Genomic DNA, 20368 nt, shown 5'->3' with positions numbered 1-20368 from the left:
ATACAAAGTATTGAGGAAATAGGAAAGGGAAAGTTGATTTCGGGATTAGGGTTTGGAAAAAGGTTTTCAGAGGAAGAAGAAGCTGTGTGTCTGGCTGGGAGGCTCCTGAATTGTATCCCTCATTCCTGCCAGATTCTGAAAAAGTTGAGAAACACAGATTACAGATGTAGAGCAAAATGTCACTGTACACACTGATGCTAGGCAGGGAGCCTCCGTTATCTCCAAGTGGGCTTTCAGATATTGAGGCTTGGACCTAAGCAGACTTACCATTAACCGTGGTCATGCGGATCTGGGCTTACCCATCCACGTGGTCAACAGCCCAAATATTTAAGACTTAGGAACTCAGGACCATGCTTGCTTTAAAAAATATATCATACACCCAAGGAGAAAAGTAAAGACGAACTGAGCCTATTCTTCCAAATCTTACCAAGTAGAGAAGTCATTCTACCTCCACAGAGAAAAGCCCAAAGCCACACTACTTGAATTTCCTCTAAGGAAATTCCTCTAGCAGTAGGAAAAACACATTCCTAATGTATGGTAGGATCTTAGTGGTGAGAGGGAGGGAAGGGCATCTCGGGGAAGGAGAATAGTTAACTGTGAACTTTGTAAGCTAGCCCTGAGAAGATGGAATACTGTAATGATTACAAACATTCTGTCTGGAGTAAAACACATGTGGGTTTAATCCTTACTCTTCTTGATCTAAACAATTCACTTACATTTTCTGACCCTTGGTTTCTTTGTCTGCAAATTGGAGTTTATTATACTCACCATTTAGAACTCAATAAATAGCTATAATAATGTCTATTACCAGAGTGACTGGACAAGGGAGTGTGTCATATAATCCAACATCCTCCTTCACAAAGTGATTTTGGAATTTGAGTTTCATTTAATTATTTATTTCTTTGCCTGTAATTCTAGCAATTTGGGAGGCCAAGGGAGGTGGATTGCTTGAGCTCAGGAGTTTGAGACCAGCTTGGGTAAGAGCTTGCATCTACTAAAAAAAAAAAAAAAAAAATAGCTGGGCGTTGTGGTGGGTGCCTGTAGTCCCAGCTACCTTGAAGGCTGAGGCAAGAGGATTGCTTGAGCCCAGGAGTTTGAGGTTGCTGTGGCTTATGACACCATGGCACTGTACCCAGGGTGACAGCATGAGACTCTGTCTCAGAAATATAAAAATAAAATAAGAAATGTATTTCTTCCTAATTTATCAGCTTGGTGAGATAAAATTCCTTGTATTGGGTTTTCTTGAAGTGAATTGAACCTATTACACAGAGTTAAGTCCCCCATATTTCTGTGGAGTGTCAGTATAGGAAGAGAGTGACCTGGATTCGTGCAGCAGGAAAAAACAACATGGGCAGATACAATGAATAGCCCACAAAATCATGTAGAGGTGGGTTTGAAGCTGTGACAAAGTGTAAGGGATGTGGTGTGAATGTAAATCAATACTACCAAAGGGAATAAAGGCGGAAAGAATAGTGGGTATAACCTCATTGACAATTCAATCCTTCTTAGAGCATCTAACTTTTTATTTTTTCAAGAGTCTCACCCTTGTTGCCAGGCAAGAGAGCAGCAGCCACTTTTATTTCAGACTGTTATGGGGGTGCAAATGTTTTGGTTACATAAATTGCTTTGGTACACTTTGAGTATGATTTAAATATTAAATACACATCATTATTTCAATGGAATCTGTGGTTTATGTGAAATGGTCATTTATAAGACGACACTGGGCTTTCCAAGTCAGACACACCTGGAGTTGATGATGACATTTGATATTTGATAATTGATTCCTTCTAAGAAAATTATGTGACATTTTTGAACTTCATCTTATTCTTCAGTAAAATGGGTTTTATAATGGTACCTATCTCACAGAATGACTGTAAAGGTTAAATGAAAAAATGTATATCAAGCGTTAGCAGAGTATTTGGCATGTAGTGAAACTTCAGTTTGTGTTTGGTATTTTTATTTCCTTTAAATAATAGAAATGTAAGAAATCCTTGAACTTAATCAAACTTACTGCTAAATTCCAAAACACTGTAGTTAAATTTTATGTCAGATGATTGTGTGATTCTAAAAGAATCTTTGGAGAAGGTGACACTTTAGCTCCATGTATGTGATTTTCCTTAAAAATATGTTTTCATTCTATGCCTGCCAGCTGCAGTTCAAGTGCATATCCTCTCTTCAATATTTCTGGATCGGCATAGGCTGATTTGGCATATGATTTAATTTACGTCTTGCGTATATGGTATGTAGTGTATATAATTGCTATATATAGTATTTTCATAAAATGTTCATCATAGAATCAGATCCTAAGTCAGCAATTCTCTTTCAAAGGCAGCTGCATCCAAATGACTCCTTCCCTGGGGAAGAAGTTATTTTGTTTTCCCTTAGGGTCACACAAAGCTATAAATGTGAAGAGCAGCTGACAGAAGGCAGTTTTTTCTCTGAGGGAGAGCTGCTTTTCCTGGGCATTAGTGCCATAGCACCCCTGTGTTTGGTTCTGTCACCATGGATTGATGTGTTTTGTGTGGGTTCCCAGAGGAGTGTTTATGTTTTATGATTCCCTCTGAGGATTAGAATGGTGCTTGGCAAGTGTTCACTTGATACTCATTTGTTAGCCAATGGTAAAATACAATAAACAGGTAACTGTAGTAGCCATGTGAGGTGATGTTTCCTGTCTTCTAAATTTATGTGATGCGGTGTGAAAGTGAGACCACAGAGTACACATTATGGAATACAGATTTGGTGGCATTCTTAGCCTCTCATCCACAGACTGCGTAAATATTATGTGATATGAAACTTACCTGGATGAAGCAGACCCATAACATACATGACAAATATTGAATGGGTAAAAAGGGTTTTTGTATGGATAGAGGTTTTATGACTTTTATCAATTTTTAAAGGATCCACAAGTCAAAAATTAAGGACTAGAACACTGATCAAAGCTTTAAATGCATAGAATTCTCTTTGTATGCAAGCATGCTTATTAGTAATCTAATCACATTTTGCCTGGAAATGCTTATATGTGTGTATCCTGGCACTATTTACATTCAGTTACATTCAGTTATGCTAACCAAAAACCTAGAAAGTCATCCCGGACACCTTCTCTCTCCAATGTAATCCAGCATTAAATGCTGTCAGTTTTACTGAATAAATATAGTTTGAATCCATCTACTTGTCTCCAGCTGCACTAGTTAATCCCTGCTATCATCATCTTTCATCAGGACAACTGCAATAGACTCATAACTCTTCATTGTTATCCAGCAGTGCCCTCCACCAATCCATTCTCCATAAGGCAACTAAGGGAACTTTAAAAAATGCAAATCTGATTATATCTTCCCCTGAATAAAATAATTTAGTGATTTCCCATTTCTCTCAAGGTGAGGGAAAATGGTCCAAAAATAACCCTGTGTGGTCTGGCCCTTGCTCACCTCTGCAGCTGCTCTGATCCTGCCGTTTGCTCTTTCCATTCCAGCCAGAATAACCTGGTAATACTTTACACATTTTATGTCCCCTTCTGCCAAAGGTTCTCAGAATGTATTATTTCCTCTGCCTTAAATACCCTTTTTAAATTTTTTCATCATGTTAACTCTATTAAGGTTTTATACCTCCATGCAGAACACATTATTTCGGCAAGATCTTCCATAATTCCCACTATACTGTACATTCAGGAAACTACCCTCCTATATTCGGAGCTCTTGTTCCAGGTGTATGGACGTTTTTATTTACTTGTGATCATGATGAATGTGAATCTTTCCAGTTAGATTTCAGGCCCCACAAAAGCAGAAGATCTTAACAGTCAAATTTACATGTCTTAGAATTGTCCCTAGTACAGAGGAAGCATCAATAAATTTATAAGCTGAATAGTATTCCATGGTATACATATAGCAAAAAGAAAAAGTATGAGTGGAGCAAATAAACAAATGGTGTCTTTTAGTGAACCATAAGGAGAGGTTCTGAATATATGATGTATTGAACTAAATGAAGGATTTATAACCATTTGCCCTGAGATCAAACACCCTTTCAAGTCTCTGTCGGACTATATGGTCTTGGAAGTAGGAAGTATTGTTTCAAGTTTACTGATACAGAAAACTCAGTCTTAAAAAACAGATAGATAAGCCTATGTGTTAGTCCAGTTCTAGAAAGAGTTTTATTGGTTATATTCTAAGACTTAATCTTAGAATGATTTGGGGATGACAGCTCGCATAGTTTGGGATGTTCTGTGTCTACATTTGTCAGCTTAGCTGTGAGAGAAGCTTAGATTTGGATATAGATAGAGCAGCTCTGAAGATGACTTTTCACTGCAGCAACTTTTTTTCTTCTAAATGCATGAATAAAAATCTCATCATGGGATCAGACCCCAAGTAGAGTTTAGTCACTACCGCTCCCCTTTCTAGGCCTTATCTCTTTCTCATTATCCTTTAAAATATGTGCAATAGAAGCTGTGGGGTGACATAAAGATTGCTCTTCAGAATCCAGGCACTCATTTTCTAAACTGCCAGGAGTGTTGATTGCTGACAATTCATAGCCAAGTTCCTTTCCAGGAATTTTCCTCATTCAAAAGCAGCTAGGAGGGAGGTGTCTGTGGCTCAAAGAAGTGGGGCACCGCCCTCATATGCCAGAGGTGGTGGGTTCAAACCTAGCTCCGTCCAAAAACTACAAAAAAAAAAAAAAAAAAAAAAAAAGCAGCTAGGAAGCTGCCTTGCCTTAAAAATTCCCTTTCCATAGGACCAGCTTGCTTCCAGTGAAGCAAGATGTCTAAGTATAGAAACTGCCCTCTTCCTGCTGCTGGAGACAGCTCTGGAGAGTACAGCAGCATTCCCTTTGAAGGGGAAAAAGTGGTATGTTTCTTTTCTTTTCTTTTCTTTTTATTTTGCAACACAGTCTTACTTTGTCACCCTCAGGAGAGTGCCATGGCATCACAGCTCACAGCAACCTCAAACTCTTGGGCTTAAACAATTCTCTTGCCTCAGCCTCCCAAGGAGGTGGAACTACAGGTGCCCACCACAGTGCTTGGGTATTTTTTGGTTGTAATTGTCATTGTTGTTCGGCAGGCCCGGGCTAGATTTGAACCTGCCATCTCTGGTGATGTGGCTGGCACCCTAGCCACTGAACTATAGGTGCTGAGCCAAAGTGGTACGTTTCAATCAGGCATGAGCAAGACAGCAGTATGCTGCAAGAGCAGAAGCAGGTAGCCCAGACCCCATGTCATCCACTCCTGCTAAGTCAGTATTTCTCTCAGAGCTAACATCTCTGGCTGTATGGGGAGTCTCTTATGACCCAAGGACAGAGAGGAAAAAAATTCAGCTTGATTCATGGATGAGCCAGTTCAGTGTGTGGCTACAAGCCCCAAATAGGCTGTGACTGTTTTATAGACCTTCTCAGGGTGGTCCTGAAAGATAATGGTGGGAGAAAATCCTCTCAGTGGGTAGAACTTTGATGAATAGCTAGTTTATATGGGAAGAAAATTTGCCCAAGGTGAATACATATGGATTACTGAACAGTGTTTGATGGCTTTGCTGGGGACTGAGGAGGGTCCTGCCAAGAAATAAAAAGGAACTCAGTGGTAACAAGAAGATCTGGGGGGGGGGATAAACAGGTACACATGAACCTCTGGGAGTGGCTCGGCTGTGAAGGTCTTTGTGCTGCATGTTGACGTTCATCAGAGAGTGTCTACTACACAGGAGGCACCAAATGACCACTTGGTAGCAGTCTCTGACATCAGCCAGCCCCTGCTCTAATGGTGGGCTCAACAGCAGAGTAGCAACTGGCTATGCATGGATCCTGATCTGGTTACTGTCACTGTCACAGGTTCAGCCAAAAAAGAACAGGGACCACAGCTGAGCCCCCAGTAGGCACTACATTCAAGGAAAGAAATCAGATGTTTGGCAGTGTATTGTCCTTGTTGTATTACTTCTACTTTGAATGGGATGATTGATTTTTGACTAAACACAATACACATTCCATGTACTTACCTTTCCTTCCTACAGGGCCTCAGTCAGAGCCTCAATGGCAGCTCACAGAGCAATTCAACAACATGGCATCCTGCATAATGTTGAACTAGACCAAGGGACTCACTGAACAGAATAGCCAAGGAGGCATGACAGTGGTCACATGTACATGGGACTCACTTGTCCTATCACTTACCATATCTGCCAGAGGCTGCCAGACATATGCAACAATGGGACAGTCTCCTAAAGGCACAGCTGAGACACTGTCTTAGGTGTAATGCCCTCTAAGGATGGGGTACCATTCTCTAAGATGGCATTAAACAGATTTAAGCAATGTGTTTCTAGGAGGCAAAATATATTTAGTTAGCAGTAAGGCAATGGAAGTATGCAAGACTCCACTTACCTTCACTCCAAGGGGCTCACTAGGGGCTCTCGTACTTTCCATCTCCACATTTATCCTTACAGGTGTTGTTAGCAAAAATGCTCTCCAATCAAATTCCTACATGCAAACCTCAAACTTTTAAGAGTTTTTGGAGGGTTCTGTGGCTTTAGAGATCCTGGTTTCCAAGGGGGAAGGATAATGCTTTCACCAAGGGGCATGGTGAAATTAATGCTTCTTTAGTTTTAGCTGCCACTCAGTCACTTTAGGCTTCTTGAGTGAAAAGATCAGCAATCAGGGAAAGGAATGACCACCTTGATGAGGACAGAGGTGTGGCTGCTGGTATCCAGTGTCCAGAGTGACAGGGAAGAATGTGATTGTCACTTGAGTGAATCACTGAGGTATCTTTTGGTACCTTCTTGCCACATCCTGACAGAAAACTGACAAGTGCAATAGTCATAAACTAAGAATGACATGGTGACCCAGAGCTCAGACCCCTCAGGGATAAAGTTCTGGAATCGAACCAGTAGGTGAGCAAGCAAGACAAGCATGGCCAAGGGGGCTTGCCAAGGGTGAGGGACTCTGGAATGCACAGGACAAAATAGCAATGGTGTCAGTGAGGTCTGTTTTCAGGAGACCCAGTTTATGAAATTTGTTTTATAATTTCAAAAGGCAATTCAGATACTCAATTGGTTCTCTGGGGCAGCAGGGTATACTTGAGGATGACCTGAAAGATGTTTTAGGACCATTCCTTAGGGTCACAACCAGATTCATTAAATTAAGTCTCATTGGTAATATATTATGCGCTGAATTATGTCCCCAAATTCATTTGTTGAAGTCCCAACCTTCAGTATCATCAAATACAAAGATAAGGTCTTCAAAGAGAAGATTAAGTTAAAATGACAATGATTGAGTGGGTCCCTAATCAAATATAAGTGGTTTCCTTATAAGAAGAAAAAGATACACTAAAGACAGAGGGTCAACCATATAAAGAGGCAGCAAAAAAGTGGCCATCTGTAAGGCAAGGAGAGAGGCCTCAGAGGAAACTAACCCTGCCAGCACCTCATCTTAGACTTCCAGCCTCTGGAACGTTGGGAAAATAAATTTCTGTTTATGTAAAACCAAATCTGTGTTATTTTGTTAAGGAAGCTGTAGAAAACTAATACCTACAGGTGTTTTAGATATGGTGATGTAATATTCTATTTGATATAATGAGTAAGTACTTTCTCTTTTTTTAAGATGGCCAATCCAAATTAGATAATTCATTCTAAAATTTTGCTATATGAATACTCTAAATTATTGGTGGTTGTTTGTAACCAGGAAGAAGGCCTGGGTCCTCTTCTCAGATAATTACTACCTGTCCGTATTGTAAACACCTTCCACTCCCATGAGATAATCAAGATTGCTATGTCAAATATTTAGAGAGAGAAAGAAATATTTTTGGTTGCAATATTTCCCATTAATTTTATTATATCCTAAAGAATAAGAATTGTAATCTTGTCCATAGAAATCTATAACTTTGTGGTAAGATTGGATAGTAAAGGATAGTAAAGAGACAATTCATGCTACCTTGAAATGCCTAAACTCTAATCTATGATCACCATGTGACTAATGCCAGACCAAACCAAATCCAGTTAGGAGGTTTGCATTTGAAATAATACGTTGGACCAAAGACCAATAAAGTGGAATCTGCCCCTACCAGCTCCTTGTAATTCTGTGATTTCTAACAATGTGGTCCTTTTCTCTCCCCAGCGAGAAATAGTGTGGGTCAAATTATAATAACTAAAGTAGTATTATAACAACAAATACAACACAATAATACAGTATCTAACATTTATGATCACATCACTGATCACATGCTGATTAGGGCACTAATAACTGTGTGGGTTGCCTCAGCTCTGCCAACAACGGGAATATACCTGTCTTAGTCAGTTTGGGCTGCTCTATCAGCATATCATAGACCAAGTATCTTAAACAACAAACATTACGAAAGATGAGAAGTCCAGAATCAAGGTCTGATTCCTGGTTGTAGATGGCTGCATTCTTGCTATATCTTTGCATGGCCTATTTTTTTTTTTTTTTTTTTTTTGTAAATGCACATGTATAGAAAAAGATCTTGTCTCTTTATCTTTTTATAATAAAATTTATTTCATCATGCACTTCCTACCTTTCCAAATATCATATTAAGGGTTAAGACTTTAACATATAAATTTGGGAGAGACACAAACATTCAGCCTATAGCAGTACGCATTTTTAGAAAATTGATTTTAAAAGCAGTGAAGAACTTGGCCTCAGCTCAGGTGGTTAACAACAGGGCCTGATTTAAACTCAGAATTCTATTCTCCAGGGAGCCCATACTTTTACACACAGGCTCTGTACAGAGAGTAAAGGAACTCTCTGTACAGAACTCCAGACCCAAGACGGGTCCCCTGAAAATTCCTGTGCCAAAACAATTCAAAACTGCTTTTGGGAGAAAAAGAAAACCAGGATGTAAGAGGGACTGAACATTTTGGGAATTATATTCTCATTTCAGAGACGGCTCAGGCAGATTTAATGGACCTGAGAGAAAAAAGTGATGAGTAACTCTGGCTTGACCCATTTGCCCTCCTTCCATGCTTGACCCATCTGCCCTCCTTCTTTCTTTCATTTGTTTGGACCTTTAAATAAAACCTGGGACTAGTTGGCCTGCAAAGTGCTGTTCTTGATGCCACAGGTGCAGAATTGAACTAATCAGATACAACTCCTTGCTTTCATGAAAGGTTATTTTTCCCCCTTCTTCTTCTTCTTATCTCTGTGTTTTCTTATCATCTCCTAATAACCCCTTCCCAGCCTACTCTGGGGGGAAACCAGTATCTCATACCTTAGAAAGCCTCGTCTCCCCTCGATCTGCAGAATACATATGTGGTCTCATTTCATATTATTTGCATGAACGGTTCTTTCCTCTTTTTCACTTTCTTTTTCTTATTGTAATATTTTCTTATGCTCTTTTTTCCCTCATTTCTTGTATCAGCATAAATTTATCATAAAATATGATTTCATATCAAATGTCCAAGAGGTTACAATCTCACTATAAACACATAGGAAATTATATTTATATAATATAGGTTAAGACAGGTAGCAACAGCCACTCACATCTTAAAAGAAGTCAACTATTTGGGGCTCAACTTCCACTTCTGTTCAGTGTGGGGGTTGGAGGGGATTGGTGGAGATTCTCTAGCCTGGCTGTGTATTAGCCACCTGGTGAGCCTTAAAGACTCGCCAGTGCTTGAGCTACATTCTAAGACCTTACTTAACTGACCAAGTGTGGGTCCTGAGAATTGGTATTTTGTAAAATGTCCCTAGACAATTTTAATGTTAGCCAGGGTTGGTTCCCACCAGACCATTTCTTTAAGAGGGTTCTTATTTTAACATTTAGTCACCCCTAAATGTAACCTTTGTAAAATAGATGCTAAAAGTATCAGTGTTTTGAAGGCTCAGATTTCATCTCTGCACCCCATTCTAATTAATTAACTTTTGTGGTGGGGATGTCCCATGGTATAGTGAAGGCTTTGACTGGGATTTAGATGGTGCTGCCTAAATGTTTCCTGAATAGAGCAGGTCTTTTCTTTCTCTCCTTCCTTGTTGCCATTCATCACCTGCTGCAATAGCTTTTCTCCCTGCCTCCTGCTAATCTCATCTCTATTCCATCCTCCACACACTTGCTCCAAATGATTAATCTTTAAAAAAAAATTCCAGTCTGATCTTATCAGTCTTATCTGTGTCACTCCCTTTCAATAACTGTTATTTCCCACAGAATCAGGTACAAAATTCCTTGGGTATGCCACACATGGAACGACACGGCCTTCCCCTCTCAACTTGTGGTATTCTCGTGTATACACTCCACTCATGTCAATCTTATTAAACCAATCTGTTACAGTACTTACTATGTGCCACACATTTTCAAAGGGCTTTATGTACATTAATTTAGTGAACTCTTTTCTTTTTAAAGGGCTTTACATACATTAACTTATTGAAGCCTCAACCCAAGGCTAATAAGTTAGCTTCACTATTCTCCATTTGACCCATGAAGAAACCGAGACTCAGACAGGTTCAGTAAATTCCCAAAGACACACAGCTAGAATTCCATGGATTAGAGATTCAAAGATCTAATACTCTGGTCTCAAATGAAACTTGTGCTTCTTCCTCACTATATATTGTTACCTAGTCCCATCAAAGTTCATTTGTTGTCCTTTTACTTTTGAATTTTATCTTCCACCAGGTACTCGAAGACTGATTAATATCTCTGAACTGTTAAGATTCAGGAGGGTTACCTCTCTTGAAAGCAGTCCCTAGATCCTCACCCCTCCTCACTCAAGCTTTATTTAGTGCCTCTTCTCTGCTATCCAGGAACCTTATTTCAATGTCTCTATTCTGGCATTTATTGCTCTACATCGTGTTCTTTTTATGTAACTCCCTTAAAGCGGAGTGAGAGCCAATCTGTGAACTCCCCAAGAGCAGGAAATGCATCTTTCATCTCTGTATTACTGTCTCCACTACAGTCTCTCACAGGGGATGCTCTTTGAGTGAGGTTCCCATATAAGTTACCACCCAACCCAGGACATTTTTGGGTGCCTTTACTGGTTATCCTAGATTGAAGGCTATAAACCCACATGTATGATCACCTTATTAAAAAAAAACTTCCTCAAGTGGTTTCTTCCATGTCTTAATAACTGAATTCTCTCAGAAAGAATACAGAAATCGATCTTCCTTTAATAAAATTCTTTTGAGAGTTCGATTGTACAAATTCTCCAAGAGCTGAGTGCTTATAATTCCACATCTATATTTTTGCATGTAGCTTAGTTTAAATTAAAAATTTGTAGTTGTGTGTAGAATTGGTGTCTCATTAAAGGAGATGGTATTCATTTAACGATGACAAATCATTGGTATTGTTTAGAGAAAGCTTGTGAAGCTGGTGATCTTTATAGTTGAGTTTATTGCTGCTGACATGGTCCACAGATGGCAATGCTTGAGGATCAATGAAGTAGAACTTTCTTTCTCTTTCTTTTATTGCTGTTGGATGTGGTCCAAGGAATGATTCTGCACCTCTCTGCATATCCCCTTTCCATCTGAGTCCCTCCAGGAAAACATGAGCGGATGATCAGATTGATCCTGGCTTAGTAATTAAGACTGTGCTCTCTGGCACTTCTTCACCCCCCACCCCCAAATCTCTTTTGTTTATTGAAAGAAAATAATTGCGAAGATCCTAATATGACCTAGGCACAATGCTAGAAGAAGAGTCATGGAAGTGAATGATAACAACCTTTGTCAGCAAGGGGTCTAGTGGCAGAGATGAACATAAAATTGTGGTAGTGTATTTAATCAGTTCTAGTTTGCACACTGCTTCTTATTTTTGTGTTTCTGTGAAATCTGTCTCGCATTTGATGGCAGCTTGTGCATGATGAAAGTGGTAAGTGCTATTTTGGAAAGAAGTCCACAGTGCTCTGGGGAGGGCAGGAGAGAGTGGACTTCAGAGAAAGGTCCAGACAAGATGCTTAGTGATCAGGAGGGACTGGTGAATGGACCAAGAAGGAGAAAGTGGCTAGCAAGGGAGTGGCAGGTATACAGATGGTCTTATGTCAGCAATCATGTCTCTGAAATATTCTGGGCAGCAGTTGCCCGGGGGGTGAATAAAATGGGGATGAACTATGAATCTACATAACTTACAGTTCAGGTAATGGAAAGCCTCGTGCTCTGGGTGTGAATCTGTGAGGCTGGGTGGTCAGGATATTTGCCTGAACTCACATTCAGTCAACACAGACTGTATTCTTATTACCATTTCCTGGCAAGCTGGTGCTCATGGCACTATCCCCATGTGCCCTGGGGGCAAATTGAGCTGGGCTTTGAATGTGTGAATGCCCCATTATAGTTGAGTGTCTGAAAATCTCTCTCTTCACAAACATTCACTGAACAAGCAGAATCTGTCCTCAGTAGCAAACAACTGTGTAGCTGGAGCTGCAGGAGTAAGCTGGAGCGGCAGGAGGAGGTTGGAGAGAAAGTGAGGCTCTGTCACTCGCCCAGCTGCTGCTCCCAGCTTCCTGATGAAGGCCACTTTAGTTCTCTCCCCTCCACAAACCGCAGGGAAAATGCTGGGTATTTGTATTCACACGCCAATTGTTTCAAATTAAACTACCCCAAGAGCTGAATTACCTTAGCTAATGTTTCTCATTCCTGTGCCATGCTGCAATCTCAGAGGTTTCGAATAAGATTCCCTAAAGACAAGGATTGTTCTTTCATCTGTTCAAAAATCAGGAGCTTGCAAAGTTGCAATTGTGTTCCTCACAGAAAGTGTTACTTTGTTGGGTTTCATAAAAGCCGTGGGTGTAAGGAACATATTGACAACAAAATAGAGAACAAAAAGGTCTAGAAAAGAATAGTTTCCAGCACATCCTTTAGAAAATTTTACTGAAACTCCTATTAAATATTTTTAGATCCTCATAGGAAACCTTTGCTGATCCACCTATGAAACAGGTGACTGTCGCCTGGGCCTAGCTTGCTAAGGACAGCCCAACAGATGTGAATTCCAGCAGACCTGGGATTAAAATCATGGTTCTATCACTATTTCTGGCATCTGAGATGAGTCACTTAGGTTTGGTGGAACTAAGTTCCTCTACTCTTATCAACTATGTGTTGAGAAAAATATAATGTACTATTAGAAATTTGATTCTGATTCTTTAGAGTCTAAAGGATCAAAAATTGGGAAATTTGATCCCAATCATGAAATTTGATTCCAATTCTTTAGAGTCTAAAGGATCAAAATTGGGAAAAAATTTTAAAAAGTAGTTTTTCTTTGGCTCTTAATTCTAATAATTACCTAAAAAAAATCATTGAAACCTGTTATTTGTGGCAGGTAGGTTTGTTGAGTGTATGTGTGTGTGTGTGTTTGTCTGTGTGTGTGTGTGTGTGTGTGTGAGATGAGGTAGGGGACAGTAATGATATTGAGTGGGGCATTCTAGAAAGAAGAAGCAGGATATATAAAACCTTTGCAAGAAGAAGGCCCATGTAAATTTGAAGATTTGACAAGGTCTATGTGGTAGAATCACTGAAAAATGAGCTAGAAAAATTAGACTTTAAGGGTAGGATGAGGCCAGCAATGGAGGTAATTTTGTGCCTTATAAATTCAATGTATTTGTCTGAGTCCTTGTAAGGAAAAGATGGGACACCCAGGTAAGGGTAATTAGAGAAAATAGAGGAAAATGATGCCATGAAATCAGAAGGAATAGTGCAGTAGTCAGACACCAGCAACACTGGGGCCTGAGCCTGAAGCACAGGGAACGGGAGGGGACAGTGACCTCATAGAGACCCAGGAATAGAGAGGGTTGGGTGAAGAGGAGGCTTGGCAGGAGACCTTGTCAGCAGACTATTGAAAATGGCCCACAGGAAGGGAGCCCACCAAATGAAGGAATAATTTGACTTCATTCCTCCTCTCTCCATCCTGGTGGTGTCTTCCAATGGCTGAATCCCACCTCAGCCAAAGGCAAAAGAGTGCACTGAGGTAGTGATGCATGTGAGCCGGCTCCCAGGGCACTGGGCAGGGTGGGAGAGTGGAATTAGGGTGGGAAGGGAACAGACATTTCTGGTAAAGGAATGCTTCTTTATTCTAATGGCAGGCAAGCTGCCATGCTTCTCATGCTGACATTTCCTTCTCCACTCTGATTGCTTGAGAATATTAATAGTAACTTTTGATTAGGACTATTGAAAGGATTAAATGCAATAGTGCATTGAAAGCATTTAGAATAATGTCTGGCAAATAGCAGGCACACACACAATAATGCCTATTTCCTGGTTCATATTATAATGTTAAAGAATAAGGAACTGAAGTTAAGAGACTTCTCCAGAAACCTTGTCAATGTAAGAATGAAGGTGGGGCGTGGGCAGAATTCAGTTTAACACAGCCGCTCTAACAATGGCAAACTATACTCTCCCTGACCACTCCCCTAGGCAGTGAATTCCTTTAAGGCAACAATTACATCATATTCATTTTACATCTTAAGAACCCACTATAGCACACAACTGGTTGCTCAATAAATGTTTGATGAATGCATTTATAAAGCACAGTAACATAAGGTATAGAAGTAATTACCAGAGGACAAAGAGCAACTTTCCTTGCAAGCCTTAAGTCCTTCTCTCTTGTCCTATATAAATAATTCTATAAATAACAAGGTGCAACTTGGCTTCTTCAACAAAGCACTGAGATTCAGTAATAATTTGTAAATAATTGACACATTATGTGGCTGCTCTGATATTCATGCATTACTTTGGTTTGAATATTTGTGTCACCATTCCTTAAGCCCCTCTTTCCCATGTGTATATATTGGAAGCAAAGATAACCTCTAGCTGTAGAAACTCATTAAGGTCAATATTTTCTAGAGCAAATGGTTTTTGTTATTGCTTGGCAAGGGAATAATGTATTATTTAATGTATACTTTTAGTGTTCTCACTGGATTCTTATTTGTTTCATCTTGGATTGAAAGTATGTGAAAAGTCTGGGGTTTCTCTTGGGAAATTGAGGTTGAAAATATATAATCCAAGTTGTAATATTGATATCTTACTTGCATGAAAGTAAGTAGGATTGTTCAATAGTAACAGTAATAGACTAAGTAACTTAGTCATCTTATGGTTTGAATGGTCATAGAATAAATAGTACTATTTTTAGTTTGATGCCAATAAATTCATAATGAAAAATAGGCTAGGAGTCAGGAGATTTATGCTATATCATTGACAGCTGTTTGGACAGAGAAATTTCAGCATTTGTGAAATGAGAATAATACTTTTCCTTGCCATCACTTTAGGAAAGTCATTAGAATCGGATGCTATTTTGTCTGTGAAAATGCTGTAAATAATATGTATATAAAGAATAATGCAAACCCCAAAGTTATTAATTTCCTGGTTAGTATATTTGACAATTGTTCTTTGTTTTTCCTATTTAATCACTTCTTAGCTTTTAGGCTAAGATCAAGTATTTTACCTCTTTAATGTCTTGGGTATTTATTGAGGTTTGTTTTTAATATTTCATCAAGGTTCGTAGCTATGTTAGAGCCTAGAAAGGCTCCATTGTAGAAAAAAGGAATGCCCACCTTCCATTCCCATCTAGATCTTAGATTTGGGTAGATCTTTGTAGATTTATCACAACATTTGGGAACACTCACAGCCTGCAATTGCATTCTAGGAAGCATATACACTTTGAACATTTAGTTAAAACAACAAACCCTTACTAAGCCTGTATTCAAATATAGGTGTTATTCTAGAGAAGGGGTATCTAAATATATATTAACAAAAATATGCTCTTTCCCAGTGAAGTTCATGGTTTATTACAGTGTACTACAGTGATTAAGAGCTTTGGGTAGGTGACCTGATTCTCAAAATCTCTGTTTTTATCATGTGTAAAATAGGGATAATAATTATATTTAACACTTAAGTTTGCTCTGAAGATGAAACATATCTATAAAACTTATAGTACAATGTATATTGCACAATAAGGGCTCGATTAATGATGGCTATTTTTATTATTATCAGAAAAAACACACAGAAACAGATCTCACTGTGACAGGTGCTATGTAGCAACACATAGAAATGGTATTGTTATCTGGAGACTTTTTACCCATTTTCTTTTACCCTCTAGGAGTACAGATACATTTTGTTGTTCACCCAAATATTAGAATGTCCCAGACATGAGCAAAATGTTGTAGACATTCTATGGAAGGAAGAAAAGTCATCTTCTCCATGGGGAAGATGCATGTTCCCATTGGTCCCTGAGGGTATGTGCAGCTTAGCTCACTCTGATGAAGGGACATTTTAGGAGACAGGTTCATCTTGGTTTCTGGCTGAAATGCTACAGGAGAAAAACAACTTTCAATTCTCGTTAGAAATACTCCAAAGTTTTGATACTTCATAAAATTAAGAAAATAGTTTTTCTTTACTTTCTAGCAAAAGCAGAATGTTTTTCAAAGACCATGCAGGAACGCTGTGAAATTTTAAGATTTATGAACCTCATAGGCTATAATTAACGTATCAAGGGTTTTTTTAGATTTTAAATGGGTGGGGTTTTTTTGTGCAAAGAACATGGATTTTAGTTTTCATCTCTTTCAATCATGATTCTTACCTTGACACAGACTTAAAGGTTTTGTTTTGTGGTTTCAGTTAACTAGTGACAGAGTAGCATAGAGAATGAATTTTGGAGAAACTTAGAAAGTGGGAAAGTCAAATGGGTTTCAGGACTCTGTGGAAACATTTCTAAAGGATGTAGCCATGAGCTGGGTTTTAAGAGTCTTTGGGTGGGGGGGGGTGGGGAGGTTTTTCAGAGAGAATAATAATGGCAGTGTTGGCATGAATGCGGGGGCGTGGTCAGTAAGCATGCCAGCTGAAAAATATGACACCAACATCCCTGCTGAAGGGCATATTGTGTTCATTCATGGTAAAAATGGAGGCAAAGTTTTGTGATGGAAATATTCTGGGGAAAAGTAATGGAAATCTGGAGTATTTTTTGCAGTTCACAGGTACGACCACATAGTATTATAAGCCAGAGAAGTCTACAAAGCCCTATGATCTCTTCCTTGAGAAATAGTTACAGTTTGATCACTGCCTAGTTGGTACTGAATCTGCCTCAGCAGCTTGCAAGGGCATCTACAGTCATTTCATAAAGCCATAAATAAACTTGTGAGAAGAGCTTCATGCTCATCATAATCTGTTTGAACTCCCGTTTCCTGTGATGCATACTGAGTTCAGAGGCATCTAGACGCTGTGGGAACGGTGATTTCTTGTTCCTCTCCAGGACCAGTCAAGGTAAAAAATTCCAGATAAGACCATGGACGTCCCCAGGTTATAAACAAGATAAAATCTGTAGGTTTGTTCTTAAGTTGAATTTGTATGTGAGTTGGAACAGGTCCATTTACCTGTTGCCTGTGATAGCCTCCATTTGTAAGTGCAAGTTGTACATCATCGGATGATTGTAACTTAGGGACTGCCTGGATAAGATCCACTATCTCTACAGGAAAAAATAGAACCTAAATATAGGCCAAGGGACTATTTTACAGTGTAGCCACTGATATTTCTTCAAAATTAGAACATGTTTTAAAAGGGATATTTGGGAGAATAGTTTTCACAAAGGTATTTTGAGATATGTATAACACTTGAAGAGATCCACAAGGTGGGACGGAAATTAACATTTTTCATTTCAATACACCTGCCTTACTGCATATTTCACTTATGAAAATCCTCTGAAACAGGCTGCCTCATCATCCTAGGGTGGGGAACCTATAGCCTCAAGGCCACATGTGGCCCTCCAGGTCCCCAGATGAGGCCCCTCAACTGAATTCAAACTTCACAGAACAAATCCCTTTATTAAAAGGATTTATTATGTAAAATTTGGAGTCACTTAAAAGGCTATACTGAAGGATCATGCTCAATAACTATTTCTGAAGAAAAAGCAATAGAATTGAATATTGTCATTGAAGAAATAGTAAAGAACAGGTAAGATATGTACCAGGAACTACCTTCAGAATTACCAGGCACCATGCATGAATGAGGTGACAGAATCCAGACTGGGATGTGAGTCTATCTGACTGCAAGATACAGGATTTTTCAGCTATATCACAGGGCCTTTTCTGATGGATATTTTTTTCTTTCATGGAAGAAAAAATAAACTATGCAATTATTAAGAAGCTGGAAGCCATTTATTTAGAATTATATTTTATCTAGGAAATGTACAGAGTGGCTAATCCCCCTTGAATTATTTTATAATTGAATCATTCTCTCCTGATCAGTAGAATGGAGAGAGATTTTATATGACTCTTTGTAAGCCGCCTCAACTCCATTTTAAAATGAGGGTGAGTAAACATAAATACATAAATAAGAAATGCTAAGGATGTACTGTGATATTATTTCTATTTCAACCGGTATTTACTAGGCACCAACTATATTTTTTCTGCTTTGAGTGTGCACTGGTAGGAATTGAGGATGTAGTAGAGAAAAGATACAATTCCTGCCTGAATTTGCTCACAGTTTTATTTTAAGTGGAAAGAAGAATCAAATTAGTGCTTTTAAAACCTGGTTGTATATAAGAATAACCCATTGCATTTGCTAAATATATAGAATTAGACTATCTAGGGTTGGGTCTGTGAATTTCTTTTTTTATCAGGAGCCTGAGATCATTCTGGTGCACAGCCACATTTAGGAAATACTGAATTAGCTGCATGCTAGAATCCCTTCCAGATTTTGAGTTCTATGACTTTCTATCATTATAAAACCTAAATAGTGAGAATAAAAGAAGTGCATGTCTCTGCCCACAGAGCATTATTCTGAGTGGAAATACTAAGGCAAAAAAGAATGAGAGCTGGTAAGTAGGAAAGTTTGATCTGGAAGGTCTTGGGCAGCTTGGGTCAACATCAGGCCAAATTTTGAATGGCTAAGATCACATGTATGTTTCCTAGGATTCTTAGAGGAAATAGCATGAATTGTGGTGGAGGACTAGGGAAGAGTACAAAAGAGCAGACCAAAAGGTTTAAACAAGAGCATTTAGTGTGGTGTCTTGGACAGAGTGAACTGTCAGTGAGTGTTTATTTAAAGACAATTATTATTAAAATGGCTGGTGGGGAGGTTCAGGCTGAGGACTGAGATAGGAAAACATCCACATTTGATCAGCAGTGAGGAAGGAGAGTGAATGGGCCCCGAAAGGACTACCCACCAGAGATTTCAAACAAGACAAACAAAGCTGCAATCCCTAGACATTCATTCTGTTTAGTGGATGAGTGATAACTGAAGATGGTGCACCGCATTTGAAGTGCTGACCAGCAACTTTAAGATACAAAGCTAATAAAGGAAATCAGGAGGGGCTAATGCTGAACTCCTTACCGTGTTCTTTTAAGTGTCACTTGGGGAAAATCACTGTGATGATTTGTATTCTGGCGTATGTTATAGTGACCAAATCCTCACCCTTTGCTACAACTTTACTGAATTTGTTTATCAGATCCAGAGTGTCTCACTGTTTTACTTGGGTTTTTTTGCATTTTGTTTTGATTATGGCTAACATGAGTGACTTAGACTAATTATGAAATAGAATCCCCCCCAGTTGCTTATATTTCCAATGTCTTTTCTGTTTAGCAAAATAGTAAATCAAAATGTTTGTCCATACCTTACTACAGAATGCAAATGTTTTCTTTTTTTTGGAGGAAAGGAACTGGGTACAAAATGGCCTCCTGTAGACAAAGCCATTTTAAATAGAATCGTTCTCTTTATCACGGAAATCCAGTATAGTGGTTCCTGAGGTAGTACACTAAAAAATGCCATCTATTAGTATTTGTGTAAGTTAGGATTGCTGTATAAACACTGAAACATCAGGCAAACAGTTATTAATCTTTTGTTGTGCATATACATAATCATTTCATTTGTTGGCAGCACCCGTAGCTAGCTCAGTGGGTAAGGTGCCGGCCACATACACCAAGGCTGGCAGATTTGAACCTGGCCTGGGCGGCTGACCAACAGTGACAACAACAACAACAAATTTCATTTTTTAATATTGTTAATGATTATGGTGGTGGTGAACATTCATTTACTAAATGGTTAAGGTCTCAGGCACTAGGTTCTGAAATACTTTCTATGCCTTATTTGATATTCATAACAACCCTATATGTTAAACCAATTTTTGATCTCCATTTTACTGACAAATAAATTGAGTTTTATAGATACCAAATTCCTTAAAACATCCAGTTAGTAAGTTCAGTACAAGGACTAATTTCTGTTTGATTCTTTAGCCCATTTTTAAACACTATACTAAATTAACTCTAAGTAAACAAATCTTTGCCTATAGCAAAATCTCATTCTAGAGTCATTATATTGTGGTAAAAAGGCCTGGGAAAAGGTCCATGGTATAGTGCTAAGTCATACACCAAGGAAATGTATATACACACTAAGAAAAATACTTGAAGAAGATACATCAAAATGTTATTCTTCTCTGAATAGTTAAATTATATTTGTGTTCTGCCCACAAATTCTGTTTTCATGTCTTCTATAA

The 20368-nt window shown here is 38.8% G+C and overlaps 1 protein-coding gene across 1 annotated transcript in view; it reads right to left on the bottom strand.

Moving 5' to 3' along the window:
* The window catches only part of GRM5 (glutamate metabotropic receptor 5), a 514551-nt gene that overhangs the window by 196639 nt on the left and 297544 nt on the right, over positions 1-20368 (bottom strand). The gene's annotated exons all lie outside the window — the stretch shown is intronic.

Source organism: Otolemur garnettii, unplaced genomic scaffold (genome assembly GCF_000181295.1).
Source record: "Otolemur garnettii isolate 467f Iridium unplaced genomic scaffold, OtoGar3 scaffold00001, whole genome shotgun sequence".
NCBI classification, from domain to species: domain Eukaryota; kingdom Metazoa; phylum Chordata; class Mammalia; order Primates; family Galagidae; genus Otolemur; species Otolemur garnettii.
The sequence above is the reverse complement of the archived record's forward strand: the minus strand, read 5'-3'. Positions and strand labels throughout refer to the sequence as shown.